Source organism: Chaetodon trifascialis, chromosome 21 (assembly GCF_039877785.1).
Source record: "Chaetodon trifascialis isolate fChaTrf1 chromosome 21, fChaTrf1.hap1, whole genome shotgun sequence".
Taxonomy (NCBI): domain Eukaryota; kingdom Metazoa; phylum Chordata; class Actinopteri; order Chaetodontiformes; family Chaetodontidae; genus Chaetodon; species Chaetodon trifascialis.
In genome coordinates, this window is record NC_092076.1 from 19984361 (window position 1) to 20001584 (window position 17224).

At 40.5% G+C, this 17224-nt stretch overlaps 2 protein-coding genes across 2 annotated transcripts in view; one reads left to right on the forward strand and one right to left on the reverse strand.

Annotated features, from left to right (window-relative positions):
- The window catches only part of ryr2a (ryanodine receptor 2a (cardiac)), a 198882-nt gene that overhangs the window by 3406 nt on the left and 178252 nt on the right, over positions 1 to 17224 (forward strand). The window lies entirely within an intron of this gene.
- adgra1a (adhesion G protein-coupled receptor A1a) overlaps positions 430 to 17224 on the reverse strand; it is a 339338-nt gene continuing 322543 nt past the window's right edge. Inside the window, exon 7 of the transcript XR_011603479.1 lies at positions 430 to 447. The gene's annotated coding sequence lies outside the window, so the exon portion shown is untranslated. The remainder of the gene's footprint in view (positions 448 to 17224) is intronic.

Here is a 17224-nt window from a genome sequence, read left to right on the forward strand (position 1 = left end):
CGGCAAGCTGAAGAAGCAAACAGGTTTCTGCTGTGCTCATGTGCAAAGTGAGAGTGTGCAAGCAGACAATCTATGCAGTATTAGATCTAGTATCAGAGTTGTCAGTACTGTGTGTTTTTGTACGAATGGCACTGCTAGTAAAATGATGGATCTGCTCACATCAGAACATGGTAGCGCTGGAGTGGAGCAGTGCTCAGAGGACGGGGAGGCTATGAAGGCCACTTCACAGGCGCTGAACCCAGGGAAGGCACGAGAGACTCGGCTCCATTTAATACTTCATTAGGTGCGACTGACTAATGCTTGGATGTTCACTGCATCTTCATCAGAGTCAAATGGTATTGGCAGAGATCAGTGAAGAAGCAACGCTCATTTGACTAGACACTATAATACAGTGTGGCTGCATAGACAGTTAGCTAATGTGAAGTAAGATCCTGTGACCATTATCATCTTCAAAAAGCCCTCATTCTTCAGCAGTGTCATATGGTAATGACATGGAATACAGACTAATACACTCCCGTGGACAGTTGTAGGATACGATGGTAGGGGGGACAAAGACTTGACCTGAACAGGTAGCCAAGATTAATATGCAGCATCAGAAATCCGTGATTAAATATCCACAAAAAAGATCTGTCCTGTGGGTGTTTTTATTGCATACTTGGACAAAAGACAGCATTTTGTCTGCCCATCCAGGGTTTCCCCCAGGAAATTGTTTAGAAGCGGCAGTAATTGTTACTATGACTTATTGAGCTGTTTGTGTCCAATGGAAAGAAAGAATAGGATATTTTCTCTTTTTTTTTTATTCAGCATTATGAGGAGATGAATTCAGTCTCTAGATGACAGCCTAAACAATTGTGATGATCATTATTACTGGAGATGTAATAGGCAGTTAGTTTGGTTAGCCTTCAAGATGGGATGAATGGATTCTTGTGCAGTTAGCTGAAATAGCTAGGGAGGCTAGGCCATTCCTGTGCTTACTGATCTAGAGACAAGCCTTTGAAATGATTTATGTAAAAATGAAGTTTTGGTGGAGACTCTGTTTCCTGAACATGTACAATGAAGGTAGTGAGGGAAAAGTGTGCTTGTCTGACAAAATGGAAACAATGATGAAAATATGAACCAAGTTTAAAAGTACTTTAGGACACTATTGTTTATGTAGTTATTATATAAATGGCTTTGCGACAAGTGCCTCTGCCCTTTTTCCAAAGTGGCTATGTTCTCTTTCAAAAGTGCATACATTTTTTAGGATGTTAGCAACCACGTAGATCTGTGGTGTGATATATTATAAAAAAGATATTCACAGGACATTTCTCAGCACCAGGAGAATATTGTTTCTCTTTCCTCACTTTCTAAAGAGTGAGCGTATCCAAATGGGCAGATTATCAAGACGTGTACAAATTTAAGATTCTTCTGGAGAGTATGAAAGTGCCTCTCAGAAGTTGAACCCTTCTTTGCACCACCCTCAGGACACAACATCCCTGGTCCACACAGGGACCTTTCTAATCTTTCTAATGTAATCAGACTGCAGAGGCCAGGACATTTGCTGAGCTCATTTATGTTTCAAGGCAATCAGCCATCTTGATTTAATGACTCCATGATTTCTCGTGCCACCTTCAGGACAGACTCTATGTTGATATCCATGCAGTCTGAAGGGCTGTCAGTATTGCAATATTTTCACGATGTGTGCTTTTGTTTTGTGGGGTGTGATGAATGTTGTAGCTTAGCTGGATTTTTAGGTTGAGACTGGTATCATTATTTGCAAGTTTAAAAATAGGATGATGTATTAATTTAAAGTCATTTTTTAACATCAACCCATACATTAACACAAACTATCTTGATGCACTTATATTTATGTTTTGTTTTTTGAAAAATTCTAACTAAGGTTTATAGAAAGCAGGACATGAAATGGACAATGCTCTCTGGTGGACAAACTATGTAAACCAGACACTGTTTCTAAATGACCTGAAGCATAGTTGGACATTTCTGTATTCCAAGGAATGGTTACTTATCAGCCAACACGTACACAAATGCCTAGTGTACAACCCAGATTCCTAAAAAAGTTGTGGAATGCTCCAAGAACATGTTTGGAACAATCCACAGGTAAACAGTTTAATTGGTAACAGGCGATAGTATCAAGATTGGGTATGAAAGGGGCATCCTGGACAGGCTCATCCATGTTTGTAAGGGAGTTTAGAGTTGAAACAATCCAACTCTATAGTCTGTACACCAATGACACTGGTAGCTTTGTGTTGAGCAGTTTTGATGTTGGCTATCTGTCATCAGCTCTGCCATTGATCTATAGCTGTAGAACTATAACTGCAGAGCCGTCATCTCCATTTGCTTGGAAATGACTCATGATAGGTCTGTCAATATCTGTCTGACTTCACATAAGGTCCTCTAAAGTCCCAATTCCTGGTGTTGCAGTACATTACTATACCTGCTGCTGATCATATCATACATGTCTACTCATAATTCACTCCAGCTACAATACCATGACAGACTTGCTATCTAATGACTAATGTTCCCTAATGTCATTTGTCGTATTCTAGCTTTAGTGTATATGTATATAGTAACTGAATGTTCTTTTTTGGTTGCTAAAAAAGTGTTAAACCCTGAAATTTTAATGAGTACATCTAGGGCTGGGCGATAAAAACGATAGCGATATGTCTCACGACAGACACGTCATCAATATCAATAAAAAATGCGTTCGATAAAACATTCGATATTTTTTTTTCTTCAGCAGAAGAAACGTGAAGCGAGGTTGGTTGCATGAACAATGAACAACCATGAACAATCAGGTAACCGAGCAACGTAGGGAGTAATCACTGATCAGTGGAAGAGACACGCTAACACGCCAATCATGTAACAGTATCATGTTAGGTTGCGCCATCTCATTGTCTCGGGTTTGATTCTTCGCGAGGAGTGAGGTGAGAAATAGAAAGTGAGCGCTGCAGTGAGTGAAGAAATCGTTGATAAAACAGGGAAAGTCAGCTCGCCAGTATGGCAGTTTTTTGGATTTTATAAGTTGGACCATAGTCAGATCAATGTGGTCTGTAACTTATGCAAGACTGTCGTCCCCACCAAGACCGGTAATACCACAAACTTATTTAACCACCTTAGCCGCACTCACTCTTTGGAGCGCAGCCGTATTCAACAACGTCCGCAACTGCAGCACCACCGCACAAGCAGCTGACCACCATGCAGAGGTATCTGCTTCAGTGCCTGATGACAAATCACCTAAAAGGCACGAAGACGTAACGGAGGCAGCGGCACATCATATAGCTAAAGACATGCTTCACTGAGCACTGAGGAGAAGGTTATAAATTATAAATCAGGTTATAAAAATCTCTTACACGTGTTTTTTTTTTTTTTTTTTTTTTTTAGCACACTTGCAATAAAAATATAATTGAATAGTTCATGTATGTTTAGAGTAAGAGGAGTGACTAAAGTTGTTCATGTGTCTAGGCTGGTTTTATAGTTCAGTCAGTGTTACTGTACTGTCTATCATGTTTGTTTGTTTGTATGTTACAGATGTCAAGTCCACCTCAGCTTCTGCTATGTTTACGAAACACTGCACATATTTGAACATTTTATTCAGCAGAAGGTGAATCAGCTTGTGAACTTCCTGCACTAAACCTGCAGAAAAAAGTTCTCAGGTTTCACTTTTATTTACATTTATTATTTGAGTGTTTTCCATGGTTGTGTTGACATTTCCTTTCCTTTCTGCCTTGATGGCTGAGGGGATTATAATCAGAGGAAGGTTAAATGTATGTATAATGTATTTTTCTCCTGGTCCTTATTTTAAATTGGTCTTAAAAATATCAATAATTATCGATATCGACCGATAAAACATTGAAAATGGTCCCGTCTGAAACAGTGTAGCTCGGCGCAAAGTTCCAGACATTGTGTAATCACATACACCGGTGTGGTAGTATATTAAAAATTCATATCATAACAAAAATATACACCGGCATTCAGTGTGAACCGGTATACTGCCCAGCCCTAGTTTATACCCTAAAATTTTATAGGGAACATGTTTATGAAGTAGTTTGTTAGAGAGAACCATCTGAGAAGTCATTCATGGAGAGCAAAAATACCTGGCAGGTGATTTGATGAACCATCTGTCTGCTTTCATGGGCTAACTTCAGCAAATCAGATCATCAAACCAGGTGATGTTGGGGGTGAGTAGGGAGAAGAGCGAAAACATCCTTTCATTTGAGAAATTGCTCTTCTTTCAGGCAAGAAATACAGTCCAGTTCTGATATAACTGATGCAATAGCAGCATCTGTATTAACCTGTTTAGGAGCTACCATTGTTGATATCGAACAGTCACTTCTGACTGTTGTCACATCTTCCGTAAACGACACCCATAGCTGCCAGTAGTTTCTCATAGGTGCCTATTTGTCTGAACCATAGCCATAAGTGCTTAATCTGAAGCCTGGCAAGATGGATTCTCAGCTCGCATGAGCTCATGAATCCAGTGGCCTCTCAAGATAAGGTCAGAGTCAGAAAAATGTCGGTGACAGGTGGAATCTGTTTCTTCATAGTATGCCTCTGGCATCTTGATGATGTAGGATCTTGGTGTGTCTGCTGGAGACCCCACTGTGCCAAGCATGTCCTTGATCCACAGGTGATTGCTGGGCTGCAGGTGTGTCATATCATGTGCGTTGTGTCGTTGGTTGTAGTTTTGTTGCTGCTGTAGTCTGTACACTTGTTCTGTCTTTTTAATTTTTTCCATGTTTGCACATGTTGGGTTGAGCTGGGATGGAATGACATGAATTAACGTTCTGATCTTCCTCCCCATGAGTAGCTCAGCAGTACTCTATCCATTTGCCAGAAGAGCAGCACAGTAGGCCATGAGGGCAAGCTAAGGATCACTGGATTTCTCCAGTGAAGGCCTTTGATTGGCCTTATCGCCCACTCTGCGTCCCCGTTGCTCTGCGGGAATTGTGGGCTGGATGTCATATGGCTGAAGCTCCACTCGTGGAAACTTTTGGAAAGACTCGGATACAAACTGTGGTCTGTTGTCAGAGCGCACTACTTCAGGTATCCTGTGACGTGCAAAGATAGACTTGAAGTGCACTATCACAGCTTCTGATGTTGTGGATGTAAGTTTTGCCACTTCAAAGTATCTTGACAAGTAATCCACAATGACTAGGAAATGTTTGTTGTCAATCTGAAACAGATCTGCTTCAATAGTGGACCATGTCCTAGATGGAAAGTCAGTGGGTAACATTGTTTTTTTGAGGTTAGTTCGCTCACAGGCACACGTGTCACAGTTCGTGTTGTCAGATCTTTGATTACTGCACCTATTTTAAACTTTTCTGGCCATCCATCCTCACAGTACTTTTCAGCTGCCGCAATACAGCATCATCATTGAATAGATTTCTGGTCTGGATTTCTCAGTAGCAGGCAGGGTTGCTATGACAGAATCAGCATACAGGTTCATTTCTTCCTCTTGCAGCCCTTCTGTTGTGATGTTTACAGGGCTTCTCGACAGCACATCTGCGGTCACAATGTCTTTGCCAGCCAGATGAGACATGGTGTAGGAGAATCTTGCATATGCAGGCGTTGTATGCGGGATCCGAGTTCATCCAGACTTATTGAGCCCAGCAGAGGAACCAGAGGCTTGTGGTCAGTTTCAATTCCCAACAAGAATCTCTGCAAACCCCTCACAGGCCCATGTGATGGCCAATGGCTCCTTTTCGATCTGGGCGTATATGGGCATACAGTCCTGGCTTCCAGTCTGCGTTGTCTCGCTGCTGGAGGAGAACACCCCCCAACCCATTCGATGATGCGTCAGCAGAGACCAGCGTTTCAGCATTAGAATCATACAGTGCTAGCCCTGGGGGAATAGCCAGCTCCTCCTTTATGCTGTCAAAAGCTTGCTGCTGCTGTAACCCCAAGACCCAATTTTCCAAGGTGATTTGTCATCCCCAGAAAGCCTCTCACACCACTGATGTTACTGAGCTCCTTCATGGCACTCACCTTGTCAGGGTGAGTGCATCCCTCTGTGGGCTCCTCTACTCTTGAGATGACCCCCTGAGGTTCCTTGCTCCTTGCTCTTTGTTAACTTTTGGTAACATGCACCTGGGTGTTGAGATAGAGAGGCTTTGCCCCTGGCTTCAGTACAATGGTGTCTCCATCTTGCCTAATCCAGAGAAAAGTTAAGGAAAGTGCTGCTTTACAGTCTCTGTGGAGTCAAGGCTGATATCATCTACCCTGATGACCAACTGCAGTGCTGTGGCAGCCGGCCAGCTCAGCATTGGTGTGCTCAGCCCCTCCACGATGTAGATGTCCTCCTTTGTTCTTTTATTCTTTCTTGCTTAGATTGGCTTTAAACTTGCCTTTCACTTTCAGAGGTGTCCTTCCTGGCCCCTGCAGAATGTTTGTTGACCTCTCCAGTTTACTGAAATGACCCTGGGCATACAGCATTTCTGGGACTGCTCTCTGCATCATCTGTCACTCAGCCCAGAAATGTCTCATAGTCATCAGTCAGATCAGTCTCAGAGTCCTCAGTTACTGTGGCAAAATTCATTTCACACATTTGTTTTGTTCTGCACACTCTTGCATAATGTCCTTTTTTTCCTGTATTTATTGCATGTTTTTTCCTTTGCTGGACATTGATGCAGGTTGTGCCATTTTGCATCCCCACATCTTTACAAGGTGCCAGCCTATCTGGCATTTTCTGGGGTGTCTGTCTAGACTGTGACTTGGGTTGCTTTGATTGTGCGCCACTGCACATGCACGCTGTTGAGCTGCTTGTTCGAGATGTCCACTTTAAAATGAGCTTTTATCATCTCTTGCTGCTTTTTCTCCTGCTTGCTTTGTTTGACACGTGCAACAGCATTCTCAAGTGTCAATGTAATTGCTCCGACTAATGTTTGTCCCTCAGACCCACAACAAGTCTGTCCCTCTTCGTCATAGAGAGCCCCGTATCCACAGTGTTTTGCCAGGCAATGCAGCACAGTAATGAAGCTGTCAGCCGACTCGGCCATCTCTTGCTATCGCTGATTAAACTTTGCCATCTCAAATATCACAATCCTGCGAGCTATGAAGTGAGCATCTGACTTCTCTTTAAGTCGTGTATTCACTCACTTCTTCACGAGTCAGGTGCAAGGAAGCCAGTATGTCCTCGCTTCTGTCCTGTGGTCGCTGATGTCTTGAGCAGAAATTGCACCAGTGGGGTACTTAATGGATTATTTGTTAATGGTAGATCAATCATGGTTGATTTAAAAGGGTTGGTTTTGTTTAGTTATTTATGACTAGAAATTAATTTATACGTATTAAGCCATAATATATAAACTATACAATATATGATACTTTAATCCTACACTGGCGGAATTTGCAGTGTTATAGTAGCAAAAGGTACAATAACTCCAATAACTCTATTTGTGTAAAATGTCTATGTTCACAACAACTTTGGTAGCATTACAGCAGCAATATGACAGGGTGGTAAACAGCCTTTGACAGCCTTTTGTTGATGCAAAAGATGTAACCATCAAAAGTCATTTCTACATTTGCGACTCTCCGACTAAACCAAGTTTCAGAGAGGAATAAAATGTCAGGACAACATTTGTTTACCACAGTTTGAGCAATGTCCATTTTAGGTGAAGTGCTCCTATAATTTAAGTATAACAGCCCAAAGCCTTTGACTTAAAGTCACGGCAGAGACGTGATTTCAGTCAGGATGGTTGTGCAAGGGATGAACCATTGATCATTTCAAGATTATTCAAACAGAACCACTTGGTCTAGATTTCAGTTGAGACATGTCAGCACTTGCATCTTGATGACAGTAATTAAATTTGTATTTATTCGTTCATCACATGAATTACAATATAGAAAATCACTGAAATCATTAAAATCTTTAATAGATAAACATGTAGGCCTACTAATTGATGTGGTGTTATTATTTTCAATTGAGGCAACATCATTGCATGACGTGGTGTAGGGGATGTCAGAGATCAAGGTGGCTGTGGGCGGAGAGGAAAATACCAAAAACATTACAGGTCTGTCAACTGCAACAAATGTGCAATGATACAAGAAAAGATTCAAATGACCTGTGAAAGAAACTCCATGTGAGGGGGATTGTGACCGGCGCCATGTATGCAGACTAAGGAGTCTGGAGACTAATGCCACAGCCCAGCACTGGGATCAGACCACAGATGAAAACATTTGAACTTTGATCATGTTGAAAAGAAGAGTGAAGTCTTGCTTCAGTTGCTCAGATTATTGGCCATTAAGGTTGTTTTTGCCAGCATGTATCATACACTTTCATACCTATGAGATGCTTATCCAGTAACCTGGGGATTTTAACAGTTAGATTGCTGACTGTTGCTCCAGCCTTGCTGTTAAAGAGAATGTTGGATGGAATATGACACTGTTGTTGTACTTATATAATTTGTGTTGTGGTATGGAGGACTGTAACAGTTATTTATTCTGTTATTTTCTTGATTAATTGTTGTCTTTGAAATCTCTAGAAATTACGAAAAAATGCCACTGATGTTACTTTCTTGTTTGCAACAGATCCAAACCCAAAGATATTGACGATGAGACAAAATAGAGAAAGCCACCACGCCTCATATTTAAAAAGTTGGAACAAGGCTATTGATGGAAGATTAATTTTCTGTCGATTCACTAAGCAATGAAGTGACAAACTGTTTCCGCTTTAGTGGAAATGTTCGTTGTACTGAAGTTATCCAGACATTTGGTCAGCAGGGGGGAACTGTTAAATGAAATGCATATTAGAAAACAGGGAGGGGGATAACAAAAAATTTAAAAGATCATTTTAACAGGTGAATTAGATTAAACGGCAATTAATCTGCTTCAAATAAAGGCCTGCTTCGAATAAAGGCCTGATTCCCTCTGCAGTTTCGGTAGATATACCTGCCCAGTATTTGAGAATTTACATTATTTCAACCACCATTTGGACTGCATTTTGTTGTGGGTGACAATAATACTTTATATGTGTTGTCTATGTGTGCATTAGTCCTATTACATATTAATTTCCATATTATTTGAAATTAACTGGTATTGAGTTATTTACAATATCACTGTTTGTGTCATGTATTAACTGATTACACTGCTTTTTTGTTACTTTCACCAAAGCAACTGCAGGTTGCAAGTATGACTACCATTATATTTGGCTATATATTATGGTTTGCAATAAGGCTATCTGCTGTAGCCTTGACGTAACCTGGTTTTCTACTCGTGTCTCATGCAATGATTCGCTCTTATAATCTATGCAGCTGTCTGCAGTAGCTCCATGCAGACTTGCATTTCAGCTATGTGTCACAGGTGTAACGTGACCTGAAGCTTCAATTAGACACAACGTTGATGCACTGAGTAATTATGTTTATATTCATTTTGTAACCTAGTCAGAGCAGAGTGTGCTGCTTTCTGGACAGAGCCAATGCAATGGCCCACATTTCCCATCATGCCGTGCTGGGCAGAGTAGTTTAAGTTTCCCGTTTTTTGTTCCAAAATGCAAATGTTGCTGTGGCTGTTATATTTCTTGACCACAGCTGTATTTAACTGCAGTGTTTCTGAATTCATGTCCCCTTGGTTGAACATCATTAAAGAGCTGACATCACTGAGACCTGCTGGATGCTCAATTGCAGACAGTAAGGCATTACCTGATGTAGCAATTGTAATAAAATTCTGAAAATCTTACAAGTAATTTGTTACATAACCTTGCTGTTGCCAAAAATGATATCCCCAAAACTGATCCTCACATTCACTGCAGAACAACAAGGTGAACTTCATAAACACCACACTAGATTCCAAATAATGGGAAGTCAGCTGTTGAGGTCACAGGCTACTGATGAAGATGCAGTGCATGCAGTCCTGCTGCATCTCCTGCTGCTTACACAACACCCATAATGTATAATGAATTTTCTATTCAATATTTTTCATATACATGAGAAAATGTAATTCAGCCATCCATTATCTATACCGCCTATCCCTTTCGGGGTTGCGGGGGGCTGGAGCCTATCCCAGCTACAATGGGCGAGAGGCGGGGTACACCCTGAGCCGGTCGCCAGCCGATTGCAAGGCCACATGCAAGGACAAACAAATATTCACACTCACACCTACGGACAATTTAGAGTCATCAGTTAACCTAATGAGCATGTTTTTGGTCTGTGGGAGGAAGCCGGAGTACCCGGAGAGAACCCACGCATGCAAGCTTCACACAGGAAGGCCCCGCCTGACCCGGGGATCGAACCGGCAACCTTCTTGCTGTGAGGCACGCGCACTACCTGCTGCGCCACCGTACAGCCCCAATGTAATTCATTTAGCAAGTAATTTTAGAAACAAAATATTGTAAATCAACCAATTTCAAGGAATAGGAGACATGTATTTCAGATCTCATTGAAGTCTTAGTGTTTCCCTTCAGATTAGGCTGTACACTATCCACTCATTATGTTTTGTCCAGGTGGATCTTAATGAAAACAGACTCTAAAGTGATCAGAATCAATGTTATGTTAAACTGTGATAAAGGCTCTTGATTATCAGTAGTTTATATGGTACGTGAACAACCCATGCCGCTTGTTATTTTTAATTACTTTAACCTTCTCACTACATCACGTCTGGCTTTACCAATAACGAAGCTGCCAGTCAACAACCATTTACTCTTGCCAATAATGTTTAGCTATACTCCTTTTCAGTTAGATCATTTTCCCCCTCTTCTCTGTATAGCTCTTCCTTCCTTCTCCTTCCTCTCCTCCTGTTACATTGCTATGTTTCATCTTCCTCCACCCCCCCCCGATCCTGCAGCACTCCCCGCTAAGTGCACTTTGAATGCAGATCAATACATGGTTACTGGTGACTGCTGATGTCTCAGCACAAAGCAAACAGCATGGCAGCAGTCATGTGTTTGTGTTCTCTGTTACAAAGAAATGCAGACTGTAGAAATGGAAGGGGAAGAGAATTCCAATGGAGAACCACTACAGGTCAATTACAGGGACACTTCATCTATAATCTGTTTTCTGAGTCTCAGCCCTTTATTTAATATTTTGTCTGTTCACTCATATAATTATTTATTTTACAATTTCTCATTGTAACACCCGGCAGCAAGAATCAGCTTTGATGTGAGTAATTGTGCTTAAAAAAATCCAGGGTATTCTCAGAACAAGTCTTCAAAATTCAACAATCAAACACACTGTGGGTCCATGCCCTCTAGAACGACACACAGTGTACAAGTCATCTTACAACCCTCAAGATAAGCTTTGGTTCGGGTCATGGGAACATCATGGTGTGGGTTAAAATAACTTTTTAAAATGATGTCGTTACAACAATAAGTACCTAGTAAAGATAGGGGAACTATTGTGCTCATGGCTAAAAGAAAACAGTGCTAAATAACGATAGGAAATGAGAAATAAGCAGCGCTTTGCTGTGTTAAAGTTTTGCTTGTCTGTAGTGGGAGTTTTTTCTGTGTGTGTGTGTGTGTGTGTGTGTGTGTGTGTGTGTGTGTGTGTGTGTGTGTGTGTGTGTGTGTGTGTGTGTGTGACCTGGTATTTATCACGTTGTGGGGACAAAAATCTGTTTACACAGTCACATTGTGGAGACTCACCTGCCTTATGTGGACAAAATGCAGGTCCCCTTAATGTAAATCATGAAATGTTACGGTGCAGACTTAGGATAGGGCTACGGTTAGGTAAGGTTAGATTAGGTACAGGGTTAGGAATAGGCAAATAGTGGCTATGGTTAGGGTTAGGGGAAGGCTCCAGGAAATGAATGTAAGTCTATGTAATGTCCCCACAAGTGATAAAAACACAACGTGTGTGTATGTGTGTGTGTGTGTGTGTGTGTGTGTGTGTGTGTGTGTGTGTGTGTGTGTGTGTGTGTGTGTGTGTGTGTGTGTGCACCTGCTTGATACACTCATGGAAGCCAAGTTATTCATTTGTTTAGAAGATCAGTATAAGATCTTTTGTTGAATTTCAGTTGGACTTTTAACTGAATTGCATAAAGCCAAAGACAACAAGTCTTCCAAACTAAAGTACAAAATATTTTGCCTTTAAAAAAGACAAGAGTCAAATTCTGATGTGACTTCTCTCAGGAAGAGGACATCAGTGTTTAGTGCTTTCCAAAAGGTTGAAACCAACATTGCAAAAATGATTCATAAGACATTTTTTTGATCAGTCACATGGTTAAGGTTGGGTTAGGCGTAGTCACAATAACTACTCAGTAAGGATTAGGGAAAGATGGTGGTTTGGTTGAAGTAAACGCCTACTTCATTGTGGTTCGAGAACAGTTGTGGTTATGATTAAAGGAAGAACGCTATGGGTATGGCTAGAGAAACATGTCTCATGTCAGTCACATTTTCTGTCAACCACTTTCCTAAGGTTTTAAGGGTGCACAAGGTAGTCCGCTACTTCCTCCTCCGTTTCCTCTGCCCCATAGTAATTGTTTTTTAGCATAAACAACAGCTTTTCTATAGATCCCTTAGATTGGTCTATTCTCTTGTGACAAAGATACACTCTAAGCAAGACAATTCACAGTGTCTAAATCAACTTGTCAGTGCTCTCTAGTGGACAAATTATGTAAAGGTGACACTGCTACTAAATTAAAAACCGAATTTTAAACCTAGCTCGGCATTCATGTGCAGCAAGTTCTCATTACTTAGTGGCTGATATGTACACCAATGCTGATGTATCTGCATTGGAAATAATGACAGATTCTTTTTTTTTGGAGGACGGTTTCATAACAACAGTTGATGATCTTTACTTTCATTCTGCAACACAGGACTATATTCCCTTGTTCCAGGTGTTTGTCTTCTACAGGCACTCTCCTAAGAAAGGTATTTTACTATTCCATAAGCTGATGAAAGAAACAGGGTCTTTTGTTGACGTGGCTTTCAGGCATCAGGTTACTGCTGAAAGCAGGGAATAATGTAATTTCAAGTAGCTGTAACCACAGTCACTGTGATATTTTAGGGTATTAGAATAGTGTGGAGTTGTGCATAGGTGTGCTGTAGTGAGGAATGGCTCAAAGACTTCAGACTGTGTTAGGAGCAGCCATGCAGAGCTTGTTTGCATTATAAAACTTACTGTACCCATTCTGCCAGTTCAGCAGTGTCCTAAATTCATCAAGGGAGCTCCGTTCCCCATGTAAGGACATGCTGACCGGCCTGTGGAGCAAAACAAGTTTGTATTAACATAGACTGCTGACCCAGTATGCAATTTAATACAGGAATGAAAAGTATGAAAACAACTGCTGTTTATAAAAGCAGTATACATTAAGGAAAGGAGAATGTAAAACATGAAAATATATAGCTGATATTCTGGCTGAGTATCAGTATATATATATATATATATATATATATATATATATATATATATATATATATATTAGTGCTGTCAGGCGATTGATAAAATTAATCTAATTAATTACAGGATTTGTAATTAATTAATCTAATTAATCGCATTTTAATCTCATATCTGCTAAAGGTCCCCAAATAAAGAATTTGAATCCTAGGACATTACAATTCACTGACATTCACATTACAGCTGGTGAATTCTTTTCATCACTGTAGTTCTCGACGGTAGCTGGAAATTAGAGTCAGATGACGCTATCTGAAACGCCTCTTTTAGGCCCTCGTCTTCCACGATTGAAATCGGCCTGCAATCAGCAGCAACCCACTTTGCCATTGAGTTTGTCAGTTTTTTTGTCGTGACTCTGCTCATTGGTTTTCCTAACTCAGCACGTGTGGGTTGGCGGAGTGAGCTCATGGTAGCACTAGCGGCACTAGCAGCAACGACATGTTTAGCGTTTAAATGATAATTCAGGCTGGAGCTGCTATGGTGATAGGAAAATTCTTTTTTACACAAGGTACAAATCACTGCGTTCTTGTTAATAGTCCCGTCTTTGTTCTTTTTATAAATAAACTTGCCGTTCAAAGGTCCAAGTAGGCTTGCCTCGCTCGCCGGTGTCGCATCCACGTCTGTTGTCACCCTGCTTTTGACTAGTGGCGCAGGTAGGATGCGACCTGCCACTGCAGCCTACGGGTCACTCAAAGGGCCAAATTTAAAATGCTTGCGCATTGACTTGCCACTCATGATTAATTACGTTAATTTGCAGCGTAATTAATTAATCTAATTAACGCGTTAAACTGACAGCCCTAAAATATATATATATATATATATATATATATATATATATATATATATATATATATATATATATATATATATATATATATATATATATATATATATATATATATATATATATATATATATATATATATATATATATATACCATCTGTGCTGATACCAGTTAGGTATATCAGATCAATACATACAGAAAGACAACCAACTCAAAGACACCATAACAGGACATAACTGAGAGCAAAGGGGGTCAGTGTGGAGAAAATTACAAACGTATGCTTTGATTCAGATCATAGATCAGCTCCTCTACTGGCATCATGGCATCTATGCACTTTAAGACAGAGGACACAAAGTGGACCATAGCAACAAAATACATATTTTCACGAAATAAAAGTTGCAATGTATTTGCATCAAAAATAGCATCAGTGATACAACTGCACTTCTGCAGACTTACTGTCAATGCAAACTGTCCCAATAACATCTTGAATGTTTGTCTCTGCGGTATTTTTGGATCATAGGATGTGAAGAGATGAAAAGCCGTACCGTTGTGTGACTTGCATTTGTAACAAAGACTTGAGATGTGAGGAAACATTTTCAGGAGGTGGACTGAGCACAGTAGAATCCTGTGGTGAGCTGTGGTTGACTCATGATGAACTCAGCGAGGAAGTTTTCTCTTCTTTTGAACAGATGCTTTATTAGCAGCAACAAGCAGAAAATCAGTTAACACTGTAACAAAACCTGAAAGGATGCATGTGTGATGTTGGTTAGGTTTCCCAACAGCAGTAGAGCATTTGCTCTTGCACACTCATCATTACACACTGCTTTGGCTTTATATAGCCCCATGGCCTCTATCTGTGCACCATCGTGGCAGTGAAATTGTCAGCAGGGAAGGTAATCCATGATTTGGTTTACGGCACTCATATTGAAACGTCAAAAAAAACTTTACAAACTATAAAAGTGCAATTAAAGTCAAAATTACAAGGTGTGGAGTGAAATACAAGGAGTGACGGTGGTGTGATTAGTAGCAGCAAAAAGTCAAAAGCAAGGAATAATAGAGTGAGCAGCTTCAGACTGCAAGTTAAAGAAAAACAACAATAAGAAAAACAAAATTAAGCTAAAAAAAGGTTAATAAATGCACCATTGATTGGCAGATTATAGATTACATTGAAAACTACAATAAGCAAACTCATTCAGCAACATTGGCCACGCTGAAGCAATTGAATCAATGTACATTTGCAGTGTGTGTTGTTTTTTTTACCCAGTTTCTTCCATTTCCATTTCATTCAAAAACCAAACTTGTATGCCTAATCTGAAACACAGTGCTCACATTGTTTTCGTACCAGTATGTGTGGGAATGTATGGCTTTGTGGTGGGTATTGTTTAGACATAAGTGGTTGTGCAAGTGTTGTCTCACTTCTGATCACTTCGTTCAAGAATTTTTGTACTGTAGACCAAAACAGTGGGCTTAAATTGTTTCCCCAATACCACTCTAAATGTTCTCTGTGTCACTTCAGTGTGCTTTATGCAAAATGACTTTATTTTTGTTGTATTGCATCCATAAGTAAACAAAAGGAATCTGGAGGCCTACTTGTACGGTTTTGTTTTGTTCAGGTCAGAATCAGTGACAGGAGAAGGATGGTGGTTTGATTAGACTTTTTGAACCAAGCAGTCCTCAGTTATTCCCTTTAAATGGAAAAAAAAACCCAAACAACATTCAGGGAGGTCTGATAGGCTCACTGTGGAAGTCATCCTGTGTGGTGCAGGGTGGGGTGAGGGGGTGTTGCATTAAGGGGAGAAATGGCAGTGGAAAAGCCATGGTCCTCCATTAGCTGTCAAATCACCACACACACACACACACACACACACACACACACACACACACACACACACACACACACACACACACACACACACTTGTACAAAGAAACTGATGAGCCCTTTTTCTCAATATGAAAGTTTAATGACTTCCCTCCCAGTTTCATAAATGTTATGTCCTCTCTCTGAGCCACACAATTCCCTGACTATCCATCAAGCAAAAACTCTGCTCTGTGTGGGCGTGTTTTCGAAGATCTGGAATACAGTCAGTGTGTGTGATTGGGGCAGACAGGATGCAGTGCACCATCCTTTTGGCTTTAAAGTTGATCATATCATATGAGAAAAATAAGCATCAATCAGGCAAATCACTGTCCTCCAGCAGGTTTGAGTGCTTTCAGACATGGAGTATGTCATGTTGCTGGCAGGTTTGCTGTTAAAGTGATGACAGAGGTGACTTTTACATTAATGTTCCTATCGATTTTATTCATGCATGATACACACTGACTGAATGTCAATTCAGTGGGATATCAGGCACCTGGAGTGTGTGAGAGAGAGCAGAGGTGGGTAACAGTGGCGAGTGAGAAGTGATGGATGTTATGTCCCATGATTTGTTCACCTCTTCGGTCTTCATTGTTGTGATAAGATGAAGACTGTTTTCTGCTCTCTCTCAGGCTGCATCACTGATGGATTTTAAAACGGATTTTGCTGTTGAAGCATTCATTAATGACCATCGCTAGCATGACGGATGCTCATCCCCGCTTGTCACAGTGAATCCACTGATACATTTCACATCAGTGTCATCTTTGAATGTTATGAGGGAATGAATCCTGCTCCCTGTTTAATAATATCCAACTGACTGAGCACTGAGTGGCAGGACATTAAGTTGGGACTCTCATTTAATCAGTGTTTGCTCACATGCTGTATATAAAGTGTTTTGCTGGATATTCATTTATTCATCCATGCAGTTGGAATGAATGAAGATAGAAAATAAAGTCACATTATTATTGTGGTTGTACGAGGCTTTTTAACCTCATCTTCAGATTATTTTTCTGAAAATCGACTAATTGATTAATTGACTCAAGACTTTTACAAGAGAGCTTATTGAGACATGAGACCAACATGTTAAATTGCCAACAGATTCACTTAAAGGGGTCATATCTTTAGTGTAGCTGTTGTCTGACCAGCAGTGGGTGAAAAAACTACACCTTTTATTAATGGTTGGTATCTCCAGGCCTGCCGTCCAGCGGCTCTTTTCATATTTTCCCAACAGTAACTTTGTTGTGTTTGTTGATGGCTTTGGGTG